At 43.3% G+C, this 24084-nt stretch overlaps 1 long non-coding RNA gene across 1 annotated transcript; it reads right to left on the bottom strand.

The window, feature by feature from the left end:
- Positions 1-12586: 12586 nt before the first annotated feature.
- LOC308483739 lies at positions 12587-16462 on the bottom strand. Its single transcript, XR_013989769.1, has 3 exons — positions 16376-16462; positions 13899-13975; positions 12587-12754 (listed from the first exon to the last, which is right to left on the bottom strand). It is a non-coding gene; the product is annotated as an uncharacterized lncRNA (long non-coding RNA).
- Positions 16463-24084: the final 7622 nt, after the last annotated feature.

Raw genomic sequence — 24084 nt, 5'->3', positions numbered from 1 at the left:
TGAGAGCATCACTGTCAAAACACTAATGAGTTTCAAATGCTATTTTGATGGTTTCCTTTGAAAGGAATACACAAAGCCCAACCAAATTAATTAAAGATCTCTGAGGCTTTGTAATCAGGGTAGCCACAAACGAGGGCAGAAAAAACAACTTTCATGTGGGGGACTGCACCCACAGCTGAAGTGGCATTCCCATAAGGGAGGATTTATTTATTTATTACTTTTTTGAGAGAGAGAGCTTACCTCCCCCCACTTGCCAGGAGTTTGAGGCAGACTTCAGAAGGTGTCCCATTCTAGGAAGAAGTAGGTGGTCTGGGCTGGAACATAAATGCTTCCCTTAAAAGAATCACGTCAGTTAATCTCAAAGGTGGACTTCTAAAAATATGGGCAGATCCACACTGCCCATAACTTCCCCAAATGAATCCTGGGAAATGTGGTTTGCCAAGGGTGCTGGCAAATACTGTAGTAGCTTTTTGAGGAGAAGCTACAGTCCCCATGATTCTTTAGGGGAAGTCTCGTGCTTCAAATGTGCACCGAATGTTATTTAACTATAGAGTGTGGTTCTGTCCTATACTTCAAAGTTCAGCTGGATTTTCACGAGGAAATATTTCATGAGCTGAGTTTCAGTGTGTCCAAATGTTCCCCAGAAGACAGGCCCCACAGACCTTGCCTTTTGGTCAGTAGTGGTCAGCAGAGAGGGTGTGTGTGCTTACTTGACCTCCTGCCACTGTCTTCTCTGTGGCTTATCAGGCAGGAAAGAGGGAGGGGAGAAGTCACTGTGGTGCAAAAACATTGAAGAATAAGAAGGGAGGAGGAGGAGGAGGAGGTGGAGTCTGGATTTGATATCCCACTTTATCACTACCTGGAGTCTCAAAGCGGCTAACATTCTCCTTTCCCTTCATCCCCCACAACAAACACTCTGTGAGGTGAGTGGGGCTGAGAGACTTTAGAGAAATGTGACTAGCCCAAGGTCACCCAGCAGCTGCATGTGGAGGAGCGGAGATGCGAACCCGGCTCACCAGATTACAAGTCTCCCGTTCTTAACTGCTACAACCACACTGGCTACACATTGGCACCCTCTTCCCAATAAGCCAAAGTGATAGTGACAGGAGATCAGGTAAGCACCACCAACCTGCTAACCACGGCTTCGTTTTGCTCTTTCCCCCATTTTGTCCTGCCTGGAAGCTGATGTTGGCACTTACTTACTTACTTACTTACTTACTTACTTTATATCCCATCTTTCCTTCAAGGAGCTCAAGGTCTGGTTCCTGGGAAGTTACAGTGCCTTTGTAATCATCTGTTTCCTTATCAATGTATAGACTGAGTAGGTATTGCAAGGCACAGAGCAAGTACCAAGCAGTACTGATTCCCATGTAGCATCGCACCATCAGCATCCAAATCAGCCCACAGTAAACTCCAAATTGGTTAATTTCATCAGATCTCCCAGAACAAGCTATCCACCTAATATAACTCTCTACCTAATTAAATCAAGCTGACAACATATTTAATGGGTTTTAGGAGCCAACTTAAGACTTAGTTATTTCACCAAGCCTTTTTATGAAAATGATTTACTGTTTTTAGAACCTTATCAGATGACCTATTCTGTACTTCTGCTTCTTTAATGCATTTTGTTTTGACTTCGTTGTTATCTTGCTTTGGTTTTGGGCACTGCTTTTATATATATATGTGTGTGTGTGTGTGTGTGTGTGTGTGTGGTATAGAAATGAATAACAGTAACACACATTCCCAAAGTGCTGTGTGAGAAAGGAGGATTCCGGTTGTCCTTAACTGCCCATTGTCCTAACTTTTGTTGTCTCCTCCCAATAGCGGTTTCCATCAATCCACCAAGTTAGGAAGAGAAGAGAACTGGCATGTCAGTGTACAACCAAAGCATTCCTCAAGCAAACATAAACTTGCATCCTTTCTGGAAACAAGCATGCTGCAACACTTCAAAGAAAACCAAATGTTCAAGTGTAAAGGGCTGGTGCTGTAGCTTTGTCAGTCAGAGGACAAAATTACTCATTCAACTATTAAAGCATTTAACAAGGCAATTTCAGCAGGCTCTTTCTCATTCAGGAGACTAAGCCCACAAATGTCTGTTTCCCAATGTAAAAACAAAAGTTTGTATGCCCTGGGGAGCTGCCATTAAAGTTGGGTGCTTTAAGCCTGCTCTCTTGTATATTTGTCCATAAAAGTTAGGTCTTGCTTTTAACCTCTGGTAGACAAATTTGTAGCAATAGGCTGTTGCACGGCAAGAAAGGAACCTTTTTCTCCCCTGCCCCCTCCCCTTTTACCTACATCTGCTCCATATTTGCATTTCAGAAATTAGAGAATTCAGTTATGTGGAATTACATAGCAACTGGGCAGGGGCCGAGGTATGGAACTGATTCGGTCTTCAACCTAAATAAGAAGGTTTTTCAAGCTTTCTCCAGGAAATTGAGTGGAACACCCAAACTGACATTTCGTATTAAATATTATATTTGTATCGTTGCTCCTTCGAGCCCATTGGTCTCAAACATCTGGGATCCCTGTTTGTAAGTGCAGAAACTGAATACCTGCTCAGAATTAAGCTCATCAGAGCAAAGAAATTAAAATATTACTGGGTACACTCTGAGCCAGTCCAATTGTAAGGGAAGAGCTATTAGAATATGATTAGCCGAGCCATATTTGCCCTCCAATATGTCATACAGCATTAAGGCTGAGAAGACTTTGAAGCAAATCCTACTGGCAAACCCCACTGCTTCATCAGCAGCTCTGCACTGAGGAATGTGCTCTTTCGGATAGTGACCCAAGTCCTGGGGCGGAGTGGAGCATCTTTTGAATTCCTGTAGCAACTGGGAAGGGCCAATAGCTCCATAGCAGAGCATCTGCTTTGCATGCAGATGGTCCCCGTTTCAATTCCTTGCATCTCCAGGTAGGAAAGGGAATGTTCCTCTCTAAAAACGTGGAGAGGTGCTGCCAAACAGAGTTGACAGTACTGAGCCAGATGGGCCAATGATCTGACTCCATAACTGAACCTGTTCTTGCTCTTGTTTCATCCCAGAATACGAAAGTTAATTCACCTGCAACAGCAGGGATCATTCAGTTTGTAACTTAAGGGTTAATTCTGGGCTGTTAGCAAAGTCATTCCAGCTGGATCAGGCCAATGGCCCATCTAGTCCAGTATCCAGTTCTCACAGTGGTCAACCAGATGTCTGTGGGAAACACACAAGCAGCACCCGAGCACACCAGCAGCCTCCCCTCCTGTAGTTCCCAGCAAATGGTATTCAGAAGCATTGACTAGTAGTCACTGATAGCCTTCTCTGCCATGAATTGGTCTAATCCTGTTTTGAAGCCCTCTAAGTCAGCGGCCACCACTGCCTCCTGTGTGAAGAAGTAATTTCTTTTATCTGTTCTGACGCTTCCAACATTCAGCTTCATCTGAGCTGTGTTTTGGAACTCCAAAAGTACAGGGAGCTTTGGACATGTTTTTCTGTTTGGGAAACTGGGTTCCCATGACGTGTCCTTGCCGCCTAGACTTGGTGAGCGGATCGCATTGTTAAGACTGTATTCTGGGTTGATAGCTACCTATCTCATGTCATGCCCTGGTTCTCGCCCCAAGCCACATGCCATTTTGAAGTGGACATCTAATGCCATGCCCTGGTCCTCGCCACAAGCCACATCATGTTTTCATGGAACATTCCCCAAACCGCCTCTGTTGTCTCTCCCCACAGTGATGTTTGTAAGACGTCCTCCAGTGCCTCAAAGCTCTGTTCTTTGCCTTCCCTGATGCATCCCAAGAGTCACTTTTTCCTCCTGTCTCGTACTCCCCCCCCCCAATTCCACCATTCTCTTCTCTTTCCAAATTTTATTGCATGCAAACTGATAAGCACAGTTCCAGTGAAACCTTCTTGGGGGGGGAAAGACTCTGCATCTCAGGTTACATAGGTCTGTAATCCAACTTAGCTTCCCTTGTAAACCTGATTGCTTTTACTGTACCATAAAGGAATATATATATATATATATATATATATATATATATATATATGATATGTTGCATCCGCCTTCCCCAGAAAAGGCTGGGCAGAGGAAGACTAGAACGGTTCCCTGTGGAAATTCTTCATAAAAGAGATATCAGTGAAAACCCCTTCCAGAATTTCTCTGAAAATCACCCGTGTCGTGTTTCGGAGATCACCCTGCAAACTCCATGGGTGGCCCTTGCCGGATTGCATGTGTATCTGTCAGCATGTGTTCCCCCCCCCCCCTCTCTCTCTCCTGCTTTAAATCTGGAATCTGGCTTTCTGGTATATAGTAACACTTCCTATTTTCCCTTCTCCAGCAGTGCCTCCCACCCCCCCTTGCCCCCTGCCCCTGTTTAAATTGCCATATCTGATTTGCTCCCTAATGAGGTAGATTGGACTAATCAGTCTGGGATTGATGAGCATTAATTACTTCTAAACATTTTTTTGTGATGAAAACTCTGCGAGGGCAAATTACTCCATCAACAAGTGAGTCATGAGTTGAGGTGCCTTTAATGATGAGTTGCTGGATTTGGGCAAACCACAAGCTGGACTGGAACCCTTGTTGTGGTATTCCCAGTCCTCAGTGTTGCAACTGATGGTTGCTTGGAGGAGGGGGAAGAGAAAGTTACTCACAACTTGTAGAATGGAACAGAAAAACGAGAAAGAAAAGTGTGTGTGTGTGTGTGTGTGTAGGCAGAACACATGTTGATGTATGCCACCAAGATTTCTTGCCCCAAGGGGTGACTGTACTCATTTTCAAATCCAGATTTAACCTCAGCTGAAGTATGACAGACGTCCGAAAAATGCACCAGAAGCCACCTCAAACAAGCAAAAAGAAGAGCGTCTGGTTTCATTACCCTCTCTTTCCCACTACTCTATGGGATGGAAATCTCTGAACGTTTGCAAAGTCAGTTTTCTGCGGAGGAGAAAACACAAGAGACTTATCGTGTATTTGCCATCATAACAGCTGACTTAAAACTATTATTCTCAATGAACATATTTGGTAGGGCCAAAGGATGTCTCCGAAATTCAATTATTAATTATTTTTGGATTTTTATTTTTTTTAAAAAAAAGTTAGCTTATTTACTTAAATTGTTCTTACTTGCCTTTGGTCTCAATTGACCTCAGTTGCCATTTAGCAGTATGATCAAGCAAATCTGATTGGCTCTTCATCCGTTTGCTACATGATATTGAATTAGTTGGGATCATCCAGGAAAGAGGCAAAAGCAACAGATAGGGGAGCAATAATTGAAAATAAAAAGGGAGGAAGGTGTATAGTATTTGAAATATAAGCATTTTTTAGATTTTAACTTAGTATTGAACATGAAGAATATTTAGCAAAGCTGCATAACAACTAATTTATTTTACAATTACAACATATGATGTGAACATGTGAGAGCTTCACAGTATTGATGAGAGAAATGCACTCCACATGCACCCAGAGGCTCTAGAGCAGGGGTCAGCAAACTTTTCCAGCAGGGGGACGGTCCACTGTCCCTCAGACCTTGTGGAGGGCCGGACTATATTTTGGGGGGGGGGGGGGAAATGAACAAATTCCTATGCCCCACAAATAACCCAGAGATGCATTTTAAATAAAAGCACACATTCTACTCATGTAAAAACACCCTGATTCCTGGACCATCTGTGGGTGATTGGGCTGGATCTGGCCCCTGGGCCTTAGTTTGCTCTAAATAAATAGGTCCATCTAGCTCAGTTATGTCTACACTGACTGGCAGAGGCACTCCAGGGATTCAGGCTGGGCACTTTCCCAGTCCTACCTGGAGATGTTGAGGATTGAACCAGGCACCTTCTCCACACAAAGAAGATGCTCAGATCCCACTGAGCTACACCCCTTGCCCAAGTTTAGGGGAGCTTCCTATGGATAGGATCGTCTCTCCAGAGTTGCTTTTGCAGCCCCCACCGACAATAAATCTATCTAGCTGGATTTCTCACGAAAGGCAAGGAGATCATAACATCTGCAGCTGCCCCTCCCCATAGCAATTTATGGCCGTTCGCTTCCAGGCCTGAGGTTGGTTTATGGAAAATAACACCTGCTTTCCTGACTCCCCAAGCCAGGGTGGAATTTTTTTCTTGCTGTCTGTGGATCCTTAATAGCTTGTTTGAAGCCAGCAGATGATTCATAGCATGATCCTAGTACGTATGCACTATGTTAAAGCAAAGGAGGGGGAGGGGGGCAGCCCAGTTGCTATGCACCGTCGCTCAGCTAGGCCCGAGCCAGCCCTTTTGAACGCTTCGCTTTGTCAAGCAAGCAGACAGCTTGCCAGGTTGGAGTCCTCAGAGTGGGATTTTGTCGCTTCAGGAATCAGAAAGCATAAACACATTTGTCTCCTCCACTCCACCTTTTTAATTTTTAGGTCTGTGCTTTATTGCATACCAACCTCTGCTGTAGGCAGGTTTAGATGTATTTAGAAAAAAAAAAAACCCTGCTCTCTCTGCAAAGAGCATCCCCAGCTGTGTGGAGGAAGTCATGTCTGACCTGGTGCAGGGTGGTCGCCTCAAACCAACGCATGATTCCAGAGCAAAGGACAGAGGAATGGATTCTGGGGGCCACAGCACTGTGTCTTGTGGGCATGCAGACACATGTCAGTTTCATCAAATATGAAAGAGCCAGTGTGATGTAGTGGTTAGGGTGTCAGACTAGGACCTAGGAGACCAGGGTTCAAATACGAACTCAGCCACGAAGCTCAGAAGGTGATATTGGCCCAGTCACTGCCTCTCAACCTAACCTACCACACAAGGTTGTTGTGGGGATTACATAAGGATGGGAAGAGCTGTGCATGCCACCGTGAGCTCCTTGGAGAAAAAGGTGGGATACAATTGTGATGATGATGCAGATCATCATCATCATCATCATCATCGTCAGGGATGGGCAAATCTGTCAGTTTTGATTTCTCTCCATTTCTCTTTTTTCCCCAGTCTTAAATTCAGTTCTCTGCAGTTTGCATTTTTTTTTTTAAAAAAAAAAGCACCCTCATGATGCTCTATCATCATTTTAGTGCAAATTCCTCCCTGAGCACATATTTGTATACAAGTATGCTGAAAGCCAGGTAGAGATGGAGCATTGTCACAGAATAATTTTAAATTTGACATTCTCAGAAGTATGGTGGGGGGAGGGGGGAATACATACATTAGATTTCTGAAATTTCTGTTTGAAAGCCATTTATTTATTTATTACCATAAACACTGAGCTTTGTTAATAATATTTAAGGCAATCACACTTGTTTTCACCAGCTAAGATAAATACTTGTATGCTTTTGGGACCCACCTTATTTTTATGGTTGTAAGTTTTTTAAATGGTTTTGATGTTGTTTTTAATGCTGTAACCCGCCCTGGGACCTTGGGGTGAAGGATGGGTAATAAATAAAGTAATAATAATAATATCTAGGGTTGTGTCCAACTATGTCCTGCTCAGAGTAGACCCATTGAAATTATCAATCTGACACTAGTCATGTCCATTAATTTCAATGGGTCTACTCTGGGTAGGACTAACACTGAATACGACTCCTTATTGACTTACTGGTACATATTTATGTATGCATTTCTTTAAATAAGGAAGCCACTAAGTTGATTTACGGTAACTATGAAGACTTCTTTGTTGGGGAGATCTTTATGCTGGATGGGGAGAAGAGAGAGAGGAGAGATCCATCTTTTAGCACTTGTCCTCTGTCAAGGCACTGTCCAGCCTTGAAATAACCCCCCACCCCACCCCACAACTCTCTCTCCTTACAACCTTCCCAGTGAAGTAAATATGCTTGCAAGAGCTCTTTTCCTTTTCCAGATGAAGCGCATTCCTATGTTATTAAAGATTTGGGGCAAAGACCCACGACCCATAATTTGCATATGATAATTAATATTTATATAGATATAAATTAAGGGGGACTTTTGGAGGGAAAGCCATCCTGTAAGAAATGAGAGGGGGGAAGTAGCAGGAAGTCTGGCACTCAAAGGAGCCCACTGGTGGATCAGGCCCCATGGACCACCCGCTGACAAGAACCCTTGCTTAGATGACATCAAAAATGAAAGGTGGGGGTATGAATCCGTACCTAGCCTCCTGGCCTTTTAAACATCCATTAATTGCTTTGTTTCTGACATGATAAAAGATTGACTTTCCACAATCAGCCTTCCACACATGGCTGTTTGTCAAAAGAAAGAAAGAAAAAATGGGGAGGGAAAATGTATCTCCATCAAAATGGAAATAGTTGGCAAGCAAAAGCAGATTAAAAACCTGGATGCTCTTCCAGGCTGATGTTTGAAAAGCGATACAGTCAGCCCTCAAGGACCCCCCACACTGTGGACATGGTTTGCATGAGAGCTGGGCTTGAAAGTTCAGGAGAGGGGTCTCCCCCCCCTCCTTTCAGCACCACGAAGGTCATCGCAAACACACACAAATATCAACCGAGAATATCTGTTGGCTTCTATGTGCTAAAAGGGAAGTGGGGGAGAAGGCGGGAGTGTATGACTAATCTAGTAACCTTTCTTTTTGTGTTTAGTAGAACCCAAGTCTGTTTACAATAAAACGGAGCGAGATTTTTCATTCTTCCAAATGGAGCAGGGGTTATATCAACAGCATAACCTCAGACACAGCAAACACCTGTTGAGCAGAATTGGGATTCGACCAAATTTTAAAAGGGAAAGAATCATGATTTCCTCCCCTTTTCTTTTCCCCTCTCCCCACTCAGGGGTAATTTGAAGTCAAAATGTATAGTGTGGATTGTATTGATCAGGGACGCCCTGCATGAAATGTTGGCAAACTTAATGTGAAGAAGAAGAAGAAGAGTTTGGATTTGATATCCTGCTTTATCACTACCCTAAGGAGTCTCAAAGTGGCTAACAATCTCCTTTCCCTTCCTCCCCCACAACAAACACTCTGTGAGATGAGTGGGGCTGAGAGACTTCAGAGAAGTGTGACTAGCCCAAGGTCACCCAGCAGCTGCATGTGGAGGAGCGGGGAATCTAACCCGGTTCATCAGATTACGAGTCTACCGCTCTTAACCACTACACCACACTGGCTCTTTTAGTTGAATCAAAATAATTCAGGGGTTGTAGCTCAGTGGCAGAGCGTGCAAAGAGTCGCCGCTTCAGTCCTCAGCATCTCTAGGTACGGGAAAGTCTGAAAACCTGCCTGAAACCCTGGAGGGGCCATCAACACTAAAATTCCACTAAACCAGGAGTGAACTCCAAACCAGTACTTCAAATGAAGATTTGATGGGAAGAAAGGTTCTTTCTTTCTTTCTTTCTTTCTTTCTTTCTTTCTTTCTTTCTTCTTGAAGATCAAAATAAACTCCAGATAGATTCATGTTAATATTTATTGGGGTATGTGTCAGCTACAAGGTTCAGCATCTATGGATCTACAGTATGAGGAAGAAACTTAATTTGTTTCAGATCCACTCTGTGTCTTCCTAATTCAGCTGTATCAGATCTGTTAAATATGAAGCTCTATTTCCCCCATTGGCTGTAATGGAGAGTCAAAAAATGATTATAACTCCCCCACCCAAAGTGGATGAAATTTGCAGGCAAAGGACTTCCACTAATGTGGATTAAGCCTGAAAAATTTCAGACAAATCTACGGGATTTTAATGCAGGGCTTCATTAATCTAAAAAAGGAAAAGGGGGGGGGGGAATTCTGCCAGAAAAGGATTCAATCTTCAGGAATGGTTGCCTGTTCTGAGAGAATGAACCCCTACAGCTTTCAGAATGATAGATGCAGGTTTTCTCTCATGAGGGAAGACCATTTTGAGTTGAACAAAATTGAAATTGATTAACCTTCTGTAGTGTTTTGTGGGCAATCAGTCTGAAAACTAGTGTCCTGAGGAAAGTGACCTTGAGCAAATGGGCAGTAATAGGCTGGCAGTGAGCAACACAGCTGAGGGCAGGCTTAGCTGAAGGGGTGGGAATACCAGACCTTGAGGTGGGAGGGCAAAATACTTTAATAAAAATAAGAATAATGCTGGACAGCAGGAATTCATTGTAATGAAATCATAGTTACCCTAAAACTGAAGGAAGCAGAATGAAACTTTGGGTGATGTAAAAGCCACTTCAATGCACCCTCCACCACATGCTGCCTGGGGTTGATAGAAGTTGTAGTTCAAAATATCTGGAGGGCACCAGGTTGGCAAAGTATGCTTTACGGCAGTGGTGTCCAAACTTTTTTCAAAGAGGGCCAGATTTGATGAAATGAAGGGCCACGGGGGCCAACCAAAGGGCCAACCAAAGTTGTTGAGGGTTTTTTAAAGGATTTTACCCCAAGAAATAAACTGCCACAGGGGCCGGATTAAACCGACCGGTGGGCCAGATTGGGCCTCTGAAACGGACTTTGGACTTGCCTGCTTTAGGGAGTTTTTGATCAAACTTGAAATGCCTTGTTAATGGTGTGATCCAACTTAGGGATGTGAAAAACACTCCCAAATCACTCCTATCCACCTTGAAATTAGTAATAACATGTGGCTGACATGAAGTGATTAGGTAGCTGATTAGGGGCAACTGAGACAGATGGGTGGCATATAAATAATAAAATTGTCTAGTGTTTACAACACACACAAGTGTGAGGAAAGTTATATAAAAAAGTTGCAAAACTCACATTTGAAAAACAAACCCAAGTCTTATTTTCAACATCTCAAAATTCAGCTTTGCACAAGTCATTATTAATCTTTCAGTTCTTCACTCAAATCTGTGAATGTGGAGCCTCCCTCCATTTTTTTATTTAAAGGAAAGCCCCAAATTTTAGTTAAGAACAGAAAAGTTTAATTAGCAAAACCTTCAAAATTTCAGCCACCTGCTTCAGTTTTAATTTGAACTCAAAAATGCTGAATTCAGAGAATTACTTACATTCCAAATGTGCATTGGTTTTGCATTCTGTCATTGATCATATGGTTGTGAGAATCCAAACCAAATGTCTTTACTGGTCTTAACTACCTAGTCCCCCACCTAGGACCCTATTTGCTCAGTGGTTACTAAATAAAACACTACATACCATTTTGGCAATACACTGATCTAATCTGGAGCCAAATTGTGCTGTGCAGAAGCACAGAAAGAGACCCAGGTGTGAATAATTAGTGGATTGCTCAGAACTGAAGTCATTGCTCCTTAAAGCCTGAGCTAAAGGTTCCTAGCAAAGGCTGGAACACAATGCCTTATATCCTTTCCAAATGTGTGGGATTATTGTGGTTGTTTTCTTCCAGAGGTACGTTCTGACTAAGCAGCTAGCTACACACAAATGTCCTCTTTAGCCACATGTGTCTCTAGTCTATTTGTACCATTCAGGTTAGGACATTTGGGCAAAAGTCCAGAGCTCCATTCAGCAGAAGTCCCCCCCCCCATGCCATAGGGCTGGTATATCTTATTTTGAAACAAGTGAAGTAAGACCTATTTTCATATACAGCAGCGTTGGGAAAACCTTTTCAGCTGAACCTGGTTCCCCATCTCTGTTCAATGCATAGGATTGGACTCTGCACTTGATGGTCCTCCTTTCTTTAGATTGGAGATGAAGAACCTCAGACCTGGAGGCCAAATGCAGCCCTTCAGTCCTCCCTTTCTGGCCTCTGGGACTCTTCCAGGTCACATCCCTCACCAGTCCTGCCTTGAACCATCCATGGTTGCATTTGCCTGGCTAGAGTGAGTCCTTGAATACTGATAATGCTTCTTGATTGCCTAGATGGAGGACAGAAGTGGAGGTAGGGGTGAGGGCGGAAAGTAGCCTGCTGTACAAAGGTAAAATTCACATTAGTTGCTCCGCCCACTTTTGCCTCTTGCTCCAGCCACCACTGGCATGAACCATGAGGATACTACAAAAAACTTCACTTGTGATCATGGGAGTACAATCCCAGAATAAGCTCCTGCCTTGACATACTCTAAGGCAGGCATGGCCAAACTTGGCCCTCCAACTGTTTTGGGACTACAACTCCCATCATCCCTGACCACTGATCCTGCTAACTAGGAATGATGGGAGTTGTAGTCCCAAAACAGCTGGAGGGCTGAGTTTGGCCATGCCTGCAAGGGCTCGTCCACACATTTGCTTGTCCCATGCCTAGAAAGCATGGGTCCCAGTGCTTTTTAGGCATGGTTCTGAGTGGTTTTGCCTTTGCCTTGCCACTTTCCCTTGGAAAACCTGCTCTTTAGCAATAAATCGGGGGTGGGGGGGGGAGCAATTCGCTGAAAACCTGATTTCCATTTGCTGCGATTCGGCACTAAATGACGGGTTTTCCTGGGGAGGGGGGAGTGGCAGGGCAAATGGAAGAAGTGTGGATGAGCCTTAGGATTTGTGCTCTGCATCATCACACATGTATTTGCAAAACTCCTACTCTAATTAAAAGCAATAATTGCTGCATTATATGCAACTGCTGTTTACCTTACTAGTTTCCATCATTTTAGCCATCTTACTCACAGGTGAAACAAATTTGACTGCATAAAGCAGATGATTGAAACAATTACATGACATTTATAATTCTCAGAGGGATATCAATCTTAGTGTGTTGCAGCAAAAACAACAGAGTCTCATGGCACCCTAAAGACTAACAAATTTATTATAGCACGAGCTTTCATACAGAAGTTATTAACTGTTAAAGTGCACGCAAGGGATGTTGTTGTTTTTTAATAAAAAAGGAAGGTTAAACAGAGATGTCTGTTTTTCATAATTGCACTGTGCTCCCAAGACAGCAGTTCAGCCATCTTGAAAATCAATGTTTTCATGACCTTTGAACTCTCTCTTCCTGTTGAGCGTCTCCGCCACAGGTTGCTCCCTAGGATGAAAACAAAGCAAATATATAACAGTAAAGGGCTGGGGTTAATGTCTTTAACAAGATAATGTTACTTAAGGGAACTGTAAACCAAATCATTCCAAAATTCCAGTTGGTCCTTGAAAATCTAAGGGATATTATGAAACCATATGTGCACTGGCCCAGCCTGAGTTCCTGACAAGCAATTTGATGGGGGGGGGGGGGTTTCCCTAGAAGGCTGTTCTTTTGGAACTGCACAATCAGGTTGACAGCTTCATGAGGAAATTGTTGAAGGTCACCACAGAAATCTGTTTGATGTGACTTCTGTTCTGACGGAGGGCAGAGGGCACCTCATCATAATTCAGCAAGGTGGTTTTTAAAAGCAATACGGCTTGTCTGAATAGAAAGTTCTAAAATTTATGCCTCTCAAACAGAATGTTTCCTGCCCCACAAGCCTGCTGGAGGGTCCCTGCTAAGATAATTATTCTGAGACATGGAAAGCAACATAGAACAGGTATGATTGGGACCATCCCAGGGATGGTGGAGAGGAATATGCCTGATCTGTTTTTTTACAGTAAAAGGTAAAGGGACCCCTGACCACTAGGTCCAGTCATGACCGACTCTGGGGTTGCGGCGCTCATCTCGCTTTATTGGCCGAGGGAGCCGGCGTACAGCTTCCAGGTCATGCGGCCAGCATGACTAAGCCGCTTCTGGCGAACCAGAGCAGCGCACGGAAACGCTGTTTACCTTCCCGCCGGAGCAGTACCTATTTATCTACTTGCACTTTTGACGTGCTTTTGAACTGCTAGGTTGGCAGGAGTTTTTTTTACAGTGGATAGACCTAATTCAACATTTCAGAACTTGCTTGTGGGTCAGAATGCAACTCTTGGTCAGATTATGCACCAGCACTTCTGCATAATTTTGTGGTGAAGCTTTTGTCCCCATAAGCGCACACAAAAATATGCAGCTGATGTGCAAAAGAAAATGGAAATGAAATGTGTATTTCAGAGGGAAATGCACTGTAAAATATTGAAAATGTGTATTTTACGGGAAGAGTGCAAGCAAAATGCATAAAACTTGCATGTGAATTTTTCATATGGGAAAAGCAACAATGGATTAGAACAGATCTATGATTGAGCAACAGCAAAACTGACATGGCACCACATACCTGAGCAGATTTTGAGATTTAAAAGGAGGATCCTGGGAGATAAGGGTGGTACCCTTTGGAAAATAAAGAGGTGGATCCTGAAAATAGTTAGAAGGAGAAGGGGACCCACTTTAGGAAACATTGTATGCTAGAGCAGTGCTTCAATTCAGACACAGACCTTATATGTGAGTCAGAGACTCCATCCCTTTCTGGTTCTCTGCCAGGTGCTGATCTGAGCAGGTGCTTACATGAACTTTCTCCCTCTCCTTTCAAGTAAATTTATATTTATATGTAAATTTTGCCTGTAGCTTCAGCACATCATTTCCTCTGCTCCTTTGGCTGTGGTGATGTCAAGAGAGGTTAGGGGCCGGAGACTGGCTGAGAACCTGAGCAATCATCTTGGAGCACCCCATTCCTGTGGCTGGAATGTCTGGGTCTGCAGCTTTGTTTTCAGTACAGATGTTTGCTGAGCATCCAGATACTCTATTTTTCCTCCAAGGGAATCCCAGGTTCCAGGGCTGGGTAGGGTTGAACCCAGGGCCTGATGGAGGAATATGCTAGCATTTCTTCATCAAAATTCTCGTGAAAATTCATCAGTATTTTTGTATGCAATTTTCCCTAATATACACATTTCCCCTCATATAATTTGTTTATCCTCTTTTCACTGATATATGCATGTTTATGCACTTTTTACCCTAGTACATGCATTGTTGTACACATTGCTTGGCTAGAGAACAGTTTTGCAAAATTTGGAGAAGTGCAAATTTCAAAGGAAGGCTGTATTTGGGGTCACATAAGTTGAGAAAGTTCAGATTTGGTAGGTTCACCTTTAAATGCAATATGAATAAAATTTCTCCTCTACCCAAATTCAACACTGCCATTGTCATTTTGTTGGTCTTCCATTTTCACTGCTGTTTGGTCATTGTTTCTATGGTGATTATTTAATGCATTAAGGTTCCCACTGGAACTGGGTGGGAATATTTATTGGAATAGAAATATTCAGATAAATAAGTGAACAAAAGTTTGGAACAGCAGTTTATCCACTGATTATCATAGTAACACCCCTGAAATTTATTCATTTATTTGTGTACTATTTATTTTTGATCATTTGTTGACCACCCAATCAACAAAGCCCTTCAGATGTTTCGCGCAGAGTTAAAAAACATTAAACTGTTAACTCAGTAAAAAATAAAAAATGAATCCAATTGAACCCAAATTATTCTCTCTTAATTTTTCTAAAATAGCTCATTGTCCATATTATGGTTGTCTAATTTCTATTTTAAAACTGTTTAATTAAATTAAAATTTCATTTTCTCCAGCTAAGATTGCTTTTGCTGTGTTTAAAGTATATGCCTTCAATGTATTAATTGAGTTTTTTTAATGTTGTCAGTCACTTTGAAGACATGCACCAAATAAAATGAATGTGGCTTCTCTGATCCATTGAAAATCTGTGGTATAAGGAGTAAATCTTGGGAGTTAGCTCCATCTGGGTGTTTTAACTGTGTCCCTGTCATAGTCAATATTGCTTCGCAACATCTCATTCTTTTGAACGTTAGGTAATTGGGGCCAGTTTAAGTTTTCTAGTTAAATAAAATGTCTTTCCTTTTAATTTCTGGGAGGCCAGGGTCTACCTCATGTCCAGGCCAACTCAGAGTCCTGTCACAGTGGTTATAAATATATCTGACGTTACAGATGGAATTAATTGTCTCTCTGATACTAACTGTTATAAGCGAGAGCTGGAAAGGGGAATTTGCCCTTTAACACAAGCAAGTGCAATGTGGGTATTAATTCAAGTGAACAGATAATTGATTTTGAATTTACACCTCTGTCAAAGTTTGTTTGCTTCATCTCCTAATTATTTGGGACAGAGAAAAATGTTGGCACTTGTTTTAGTCCATGGGCATTTTGAAAAGCCTTAGACCATATGAGGTGGGAAATCTTTTTTCCTTGTTGATACCCTTCTGGGGGCTGCATATCAGAGGTGGGTGGGGGAGCTAGAGGAAGAAGTAGATGTAGCAAGGTGGGTGGGCTTTTTCTGCATACAAACATATACATGTAAGGAGAAATTCACACACAAAAATGCTGATAGGGACTGATAGGGAAATGGTTGTGGAAATGCGGAGAACTGAAGACTCTAAAAAATGAGAAACTGAAAGTAACCAAAACTGACAGATTTGCGCATTCCTACAGTGAAGCCAGAAAATCCTGTTTGCACTCATAGCTCAGAAGAAACACTGACTGCAGGAGCCAGAGCATGTTTTTCCCTTTTTGAAAGTCAGGCTAAATTTGCATCTATACATATAAAGTAGCCTTTTGAAATTTATGCCGGGGGTCTTTTAGGTACTTAGCAACACCCCTGGCAGGACCCCTTAGGAGACCCAGGCATATGAGGCAGAGTTTGTTTGAGATGAGGTAGCCCTTTACCAATCTACAGTGCTGTCCCAATTCTTTTTGTCACCTGACGGGGAAGGACAAGAAGGCATTCCCATTTCACATACAAAAGCTGAGGAGATTAGCAGCTGAATCCTATTTTGACACTGGTAGGGTCGCTTGGTCAGAAGCAGATTTCATGGCCCAGCCCTGAGACCAAGGGGCTGGTCCTGGTGCTTTCACGGGGTCCCCTGATGATGATGCCACAGGGGACGGGCACCAATGATGTCATTAAGCATGAAACATTAAGCATTAACCACAGTCACTGAGAGCTTGTCATTCAAATGACACAAGGTCTGGGGACTTCCGGGTTGGCGCCATCGGCAATGGCGGAATTCCTCTGACCAGGAGGAATTTGCCCCGTGGGAAATTGGGTCTGGACCGCCACGGCGAAGGCGGAGACCCGTAAAAATCACAGGCGGGAGAAGCCTGTGAACGTGGGATTCGGCGGGCACCTTCTGCGCCTCCCCTACTCGCGGGGAAACCCATTTTCAGGGCTCCAGAGCGACGTGGGGTGAGTGGCGCGGTGCTTCGAATTGTCTGCTTCTTTCACGGAGCGAAGCCGCACAGCCGTTGCCGGAGAGCGCTGACTTTTTCCTGTGGACAATTTGACTTTAAAGTAATTACCCGTGAGTAGAGCTGAAACGGGAGAATTGGATTTTTAAAAGTATAATTTGGTATTGAAGCGGGGAGGTTCAAAACAGGAAGTCCGCCTTCCCCTTTTGTAAATAGGCTGAGGCAATGAAGTTGCAAGCTGGAGTCCTGGAAAGTCTTTTGTAAAAGATTAAATTTCCATCGGTAAAGAACAAAACCCCCCTTTGGAGGCAGGAGAAGGGGGGGGGTTGTGGACTGAACATGCCTGCAGGAGAGAGCGAAGAGATCTAAAACACCGCCGCTCTGACCCTGGAAACGGGCTGCTAGTAGGACTGATGTATTTTGGAATGTTTATTGACAGCGTTTAGAACGTTCATTGACAGCTAGTTAAACAAGAGAAATACATTGTTTCTACTGTTTCCGGCTGCTTTAAAAAGGAGTAAAAGTAACTGAAAATTGAAACTAACTTGAAACTAATTTTCGGATTGTTTAAAAGAGGATACTATTGACTATTACAAATAGAAACTGTTTCCCCCTAGTGGAAGCCTTTGAAACCGGTTGCTTTACAAGAGTTGGGTTAGGGAAATTTCCAGCTGCAAGTTAAAAACTGTGAGACTCTGGGACTGACCTTGAATCTTTTAAGTGTTATGGTTAATGGAAGAGGAAAAACAGACCAGTCAACTGCTGACAAAACATTAAGGTCTGGAAGGACTTGGCAACAATCCAGGAGAGCTTCACCATCAGGCCCCCCTGCTTTTTCTGTTGCAGCCTTTGTACCAGTATATGTAAAACCAAGATAAATGTTGACAGAAGAGGCTCTAGTGGCTGCATTATTTAAGATAAATGATTCATTGGATCAGCTTCACAGGAAAATGGACATGATAAATGCGAAAGTGGATGTTTCAATCATTAAAACTAACTTAAATATAGAAAGTATAAATAATACTAATACAGAAACTACCCAGAAATTGACACAGGAACCTATTTCAATACGGCAAACTGCGGAGGAGGCCAGGGAAAAAGCTGTTGTTGCTGAATGTAAAGAAACACAACTGGAGAGAAAGAGCAAGAGAGCCCCAGCCCTACAGAAGCAACTTGATGAATATAAGTTGACGCTTGCTATGACTGAACTTAAAGAAAAACAGACGAATTTGAGTATTAGAGTTCACCTTTGGTGGACATGCCCAAGGATTAAGACACTTTGGGAGATGATTCATAATGAAATGAAAAAGGTATTTAAATATACCATTTTGAAGAAACCAGAGGTCTTTCTCCTGGGCATGGTCGGCCAATTGGTGTTAAAGAAGGATAGAACTCTTTTCACGTATGTAACAATAGCAGCAAGAATACTCATTGTGAAGTACTGGAAGACACAAGATTTATCTATCCGGGAAGAATGGCAGATGAAGTTGATGGACTATATGGAATTGGCGGAAACGACTGGCAGAAATCCGAGACCAGGGAGAAGAGATGGTGGAAGAAGACTGGAAAAAGTTTAAGACTATTTATAGAAATATTGTAAAAATAATGAATGTTAGAAAAATGTTGGAATGAAGTTATATGGCTTTAGTAGAAATGCTATAAGGAATTAAGTATAAATAGACTAATAGAGTATTAAAGGGAAAAATAAGATTAGAATATGTTAAGATAATTATAGGATAGAAAATAGAGGAAGATGGAAAGGAATTGCTGAAACAATTAATAGAAGTGGAATACAAAAAGGGAGGTGTGAGGAGGTCGTGGAAATAAGGGAATGAAAGTTAAGATATTGAAAGTGTTTTGTGTTTTAAATGGTTTGCGTCCTATTTTGTTAATCTAATGTTTTTTCTTTTCTTTTCTTTTCTTTTTCTTTTTCTTTTTCTTTTTTGTTTTTTCTGTTTTATTGTGTTTAAATGGTTGGAAAATCAATAAATATTATTTTTTTTTTAAAAAATCAAATGACACAAGGTCTGGCAGGAAATTAAGACAGAAGCCTTAGCAAAAGGGGGTGTCCAGCTAAAGTGAGGGGATCATTCCTTCCTACCTGCTTAGGAAGCCTGGGCAGGGAATGCACTTTTGCCTACCTGCAGATTCAAGCCCTCTCCCTGCCACCAACTGGGGGGGGGGGCAGGAAAATCTGGAGACTTCAGGTCAGCCCTGAGATTCTAGCAACCTTAGACACTGAGGATTCAGACACTGTCCTCCTGAGAGTAGCAGGCAAGCTGAGATGACACAGGGGGCACCATTCCTTCCCTCCCACCAACTGCTGCTTGAGGCAGCCGCCTCACTCTGGCTAATGGTAGGACTGGCCTTGCCTATCCAGGTCACAAACTATGCCTATCCGTTTACAAGCAAGCATTTGTTTCTAATCGGTTGCACACACATAATATCCTCAAGGCCTCCAGGTCTGGCCCAAGACATTTTGGCTCTGATGGAGGAATCTCTCAATAGGACTCTGCTGCCCTCCCCCTCTCCCCCCCCCCCCCGCTGGTAGCTTTCTGTTTTGGCTCTGCTATTGTGACCTTGGTTTTGCTTACGTGGAAAAAAAAGATTTATGATTTGGTTGAACTAGTGGATTTGTTTTAGATTTCATTTCTGTTGTTTTTGGTCATCAGCCACCTTGAATTTCTTCTGGGGGGGGGGTGGCGGAATGGGAAAGGTGTGGTGCTTGGATTTAAAAAATCAATAAAATAAATAGGGTTGTATCCAACATTAGTCATTGAATCCACTGAAATTAATGGACATGACTAATTTAGGTTCATTAATTTCAATAGGTCTATTATGAGTGGAACTTAGTTGGATACAGTCCAAGTTAACATAGTGCACAATCCAGTTCTCAGACGTGCAATTTAAGATGAGAGATTTGATAAGAAAATAATAGCATAATAAGAGCCTGCTGGTTGAGGCCAATAGCCCAATTGTCCAGCATTCTGTTCTCACAGTGACCAACCAGATACCTATAAGAAGCACACAGTTTACCCATGGATGTTCTTTTATACACATTATTTGTTGGAGAACTACTCTGAAAAACTGGGAGAGTTGCAAATTTTCAAGGGTGGCTCTGTTTCAGTTCACACATTGTTTTGGAAAGTGTGGATTGGGTAAGTTTGCCTTTAAACGCAAAATGAATTAAAGGGGTGGACACACCATCCTAAGATCATTGAACCATAGTTAGTTCCTAATTTGACTGGGGCTATTTGGCACACTGGTTTATCCAGGCCATGCAAATCAGGCAGCTAAGTGTCCACATTGGTATTCTCCCCCCCCCACACACACACACATATTCACACAGACAGGAAGTTGCAAGCCACTTTCCTCAACTTCTATCTACCCCCTCTCAACCAGTTGCACAATGGACCTCTTCTCCCACCCCTAATGCAATCTCTCTTTCTCCATTCCATGCCTTATAAGGTATGCCAAGATGGGTCGGTCGTAACTTGCTGGGAAGAGGCTTCCTGCTGAAATGGCAGGAAATTGCTAACCCCACCAATTTCAAGAAGGCTTGTGACATGAGCCACCTGTGGAATGCCACCACATTCCATGCTGCCCCCCCTACACACACACACACACACACACACTGCCATGAAATTTTACATCCCCTTTAAGTGAGCCATAAAAATGCTCCAGCGCTGATAAACTCAGATTTATCTGTCGTTGGGTAGTAGATGTTTGAGTAGGTTGCAGCACAGAACGAGTTCAATAAAAGAATCCTCAGTGCATGCTAGAGACACAGGCCATACCTTGACTCTCAAAGACTGGCAGCAAACCAGCAAACCAAAGTTTTTCTCTCTCATAACACTAGAATTCGTGGACATTCAATGAAGCTGAATGTTGGAAGAGTCAGGATAAAATAAAGTATTTCTTTACACAGTGCATAGTTAAACAATGGAACTGACTCTCACAGGAGGCAGCGATAGCCACCAACCTGGCTTTAAAAGAGAACTGGGCAAATTAATGGAGGGTAAGGCTATCAGTTACTCTTAGCCATGATGGTTCGGCTCGGCTTCCATGCTTAGAGACAGTACTGCTTCTGAATACTAATTGCTGGACACTCCAGGATGGGAGAGCACTCTTGTGTTTGGGTCCTGCTTACAGGTTTCCCACAGGCATTTGATTGGCCACTGTGAAAGTAGGATGCTGCACTAGTTGGGCCATGGGCCTGATCCAGCAGGCTCTTCTTAACCAAGACAAAACAAAAAGTGGGTATCCATGGCCGTGGGTTTCAGTTCAAGCTGCAACTAGGTTTAAGTGAAGGTCACTTTCCCATTGAAAGTGACTTAGGGTCAATTAACTCTGAAAACTTTTCAGCTGGCTGGAGGCCAATGACAAAGGAGGAAGGAGGCCAAGTAGGGATGTTCCACCATTCCAGAAGGCTGCCATCCTGATCTACCCACATATAGTTATGTCAGTGGCTACTGGCTACAGTGGGTATGTTCTACCTCCATTACTGGAGACAGTACACCTCTAAATACCAGTTGCTAGAAATTTTACCCAAATTGGCAGCACAGAGAGAGGGAGGCTGATCTGTCTCATAGTAGGTGCTTGGGCTTTAAGCCTTTGACCCCGCTAAGGTCTCTATTGGCCTCTTTCATACTCGCAGTTTTCAGGAGGGAGGCAAACTCTCACTTAAATGAACAGGAGGGCTTTTTTCAGTGCAAATTGCAGCTCCAGGGGGTGCAATCCAAACTGGGACCATAGCAAGGGGTTAAAGTCGCCATACTCACCACACTACATCCCCAATGTTGGTCACTAGCAGTTTGTGTTTTTATAAAAATGAAACCCAACACTTAAAGGCACAGATCCATAGCCAATGTCTTGTCTAGTTTGGTCCTTACTAAGAAAGGGCATGGGATGTGGGTGGCGTTGTGGGTTAAACCACAGAGTCTAGGACTTGCTGATCAGAAGGTCGACGGTTCGAATCCCCATGATGGGGTGAGCTCCCGTTGCTTGGTCCTTGCTCCTGCCAACCTAGCAGTTCTAAAGCATGCCAAAGTGCAAGTAGATAAATAGGTACCGTTCCGGCGGGAAGGTAAACTGCATTTCTGTGCACTGCTCTGGTTCACCAGAAGCGGCTTAGTCATGCTGGCCACATGACCTGGAAGCTGTACGCTGGCTCCCTCGGCCAGTAAAGCAAGATGAGCACCGCAATCCCAGAGTCAGTCACGACTGGACCTAATGGTCAGGGGTCCCTTTACCTTTACCTTTAAGAAAGGGCATGTTGTTTGTACATTCTGAAATAAGGGATGAGCACCCATGTTGTGGATTGCTCTGTAGGTGGGCTCTGCTCCAGTTCTTGCATTCTGATATAACTGTGAATTTCAAGAACCAACAGTGGTATCTGGCTAGTGGCAGCTGGTGCCCATTGGGACTGATAGAGCCAATGAGAGGCAGAGCTAACTAATTCCGGTATTCTTCTCACCCACCCCTTCCTGCTGAGTTCTGCTGAGTTCTACAAGGGCAACACTGAGGCCAAATTCACAACATTCATTTAAAACACTATGATAGTCATGGCTTCCCCCAAAGAATTCTGGAGTTGTCATTTGTTAAGGGTGCTGAGAGTTGATAAAAAATCCCTATTATTCACACAGAGCTACAATTTCCAGAGAGGTTTAATAATCCCTCTTCCCAGGGAACTCTGTGAACCAGCAGTGGAGGAAGCCGCTCAGGCGCCTGGGGCAGCGCGCCATAGGGCCGGGGCACACTGCAGGGCCTCTGGAGTCTGCCTGCTCCCACTCAGCCACCTTACAGCTGTGGGGGGAGGCAGCGGGAGGACTGTTTGGGCACCCAAGAAGAGACGTGTGGCCCCACGGTGAGTGCCGCTCGGCATTTTGTCACCCCCTCAGTGGTGACACCCGGGGCGGACCGCCCCCACCGCACCCCCTTCCTCCACCACTGCTGTGAACTGTAGCTCTGTGAGGGAAACGGAGGCCTCCTAACCATTCTCAGTGCCCTGAATAAACCACAGCTCCCAGATTTCTTTGGGGGAAGCTATAACTGTTTGAAGTTGTATCATGGTACTTTAAACATCTTATGTGAATGTGGGTTGAGACTAAGGAGGAGGAAGCTGGAAGGCAGTGTCACCCCCAGGAATGGTTGTAAGTAAGAGAAGCCAGGCAGGTGGGGCTGGCAAAGGGCAGAATGAGGTTGATTGGCTGAATGGTTTCCCATCAGTTTGCAGCTTGAATTTCTCTCTCTCTCTCTCTCTCTCTCTCTCTCTCTCTCCCTCCCTCCCCCTTACATTATTAATGTGTTAATGCACATTGTGCTTCCTCATCAAGATTTCCTTGGCGGCACTTATCTATGTGCAGATGTATTAGCAAGGGAGGAGGGGAAAGAGACTCCGTGGGGCAGAGGATGCTTGTCAATCTCATGAAAGTCCAAAAAAAGTCCACAATAACAAAGCAAATGGGTGAATTGCTATGGCCTCATTGCTATTTGATACTAAGATTTCAACATTTGGCACTCTAAAAACCCGGGAGTAATTCAGAATGGGAATTTTTTTTGCAATTAAGAACAAGTGCTGTAGATGAGCATTAGGCTGCATGCGTACCACACATTAAAAACACATGGTTTTCCTCACTGAATCCCAGGAACTGTAGTTTACCCACCACAGAACTACAATTCCCAGAAACCTTAATGAACTCCATTTCCCAGGATTGTTTGGGTGTGGACACAGCCCATATATGGAGAAGATGGCTGCACACAAAAAGTTCCAGGTTCAATTTATGACAGAGGGAAAACTTTACATTAGGTTCTTTTAAGCAACACAGATTTCACCACCACAGCAAAGTCCATATTCAGTTTGGCATTCTGGAGAAGAAGGGGGGAATGATCTAAGTGCCTATTTCCATATTGGGGTGGAGGTTGTGATGAATACATTTTAAAATGCCTTTCTTTATGAAGGGTGCCTTCTAGCTCTATGCCCAAGACATGTAGATAACTGTTTTTAGAGTACTCCATGTTTCAAACATAAAAAAGGAAGAAGAAGAAAGAAATAGAAGCTAATCTTGGGTATTTGGTTCCCTTCAGTGCCTCAGGGACAGAAAATAATTCCCAACAGGAAGCCTTTGATTTTGAAGTTCCTATGTTTCTAAAATGTCTCTGTCAGTGTTAACACAATGAGAGCGTGCCAGACAGTTCCCACAGCCAATGCGAATAAGGGGTTGGTCCTCAGAAACATTGCTGGTTGGAGAACTCCTCAGTT

This window comes from Podarcis pityusensis, assembly GCF_964106645.2.
Source record: "Podarcis pityusensis genome assembly, chromosome: 8".
NCBI classification, from domain to species: Eukaryota; Metazoa; Chordata; class Lepidosauria; order Squamata; family Lacertidae; genus Podarcis; species Podarcis pityusensis.
The sequence above is the reverse complement of the archived record's forward strand: the minus strand, read 5'-3'. Positions and strand labels throughout refer to the sequence as shown.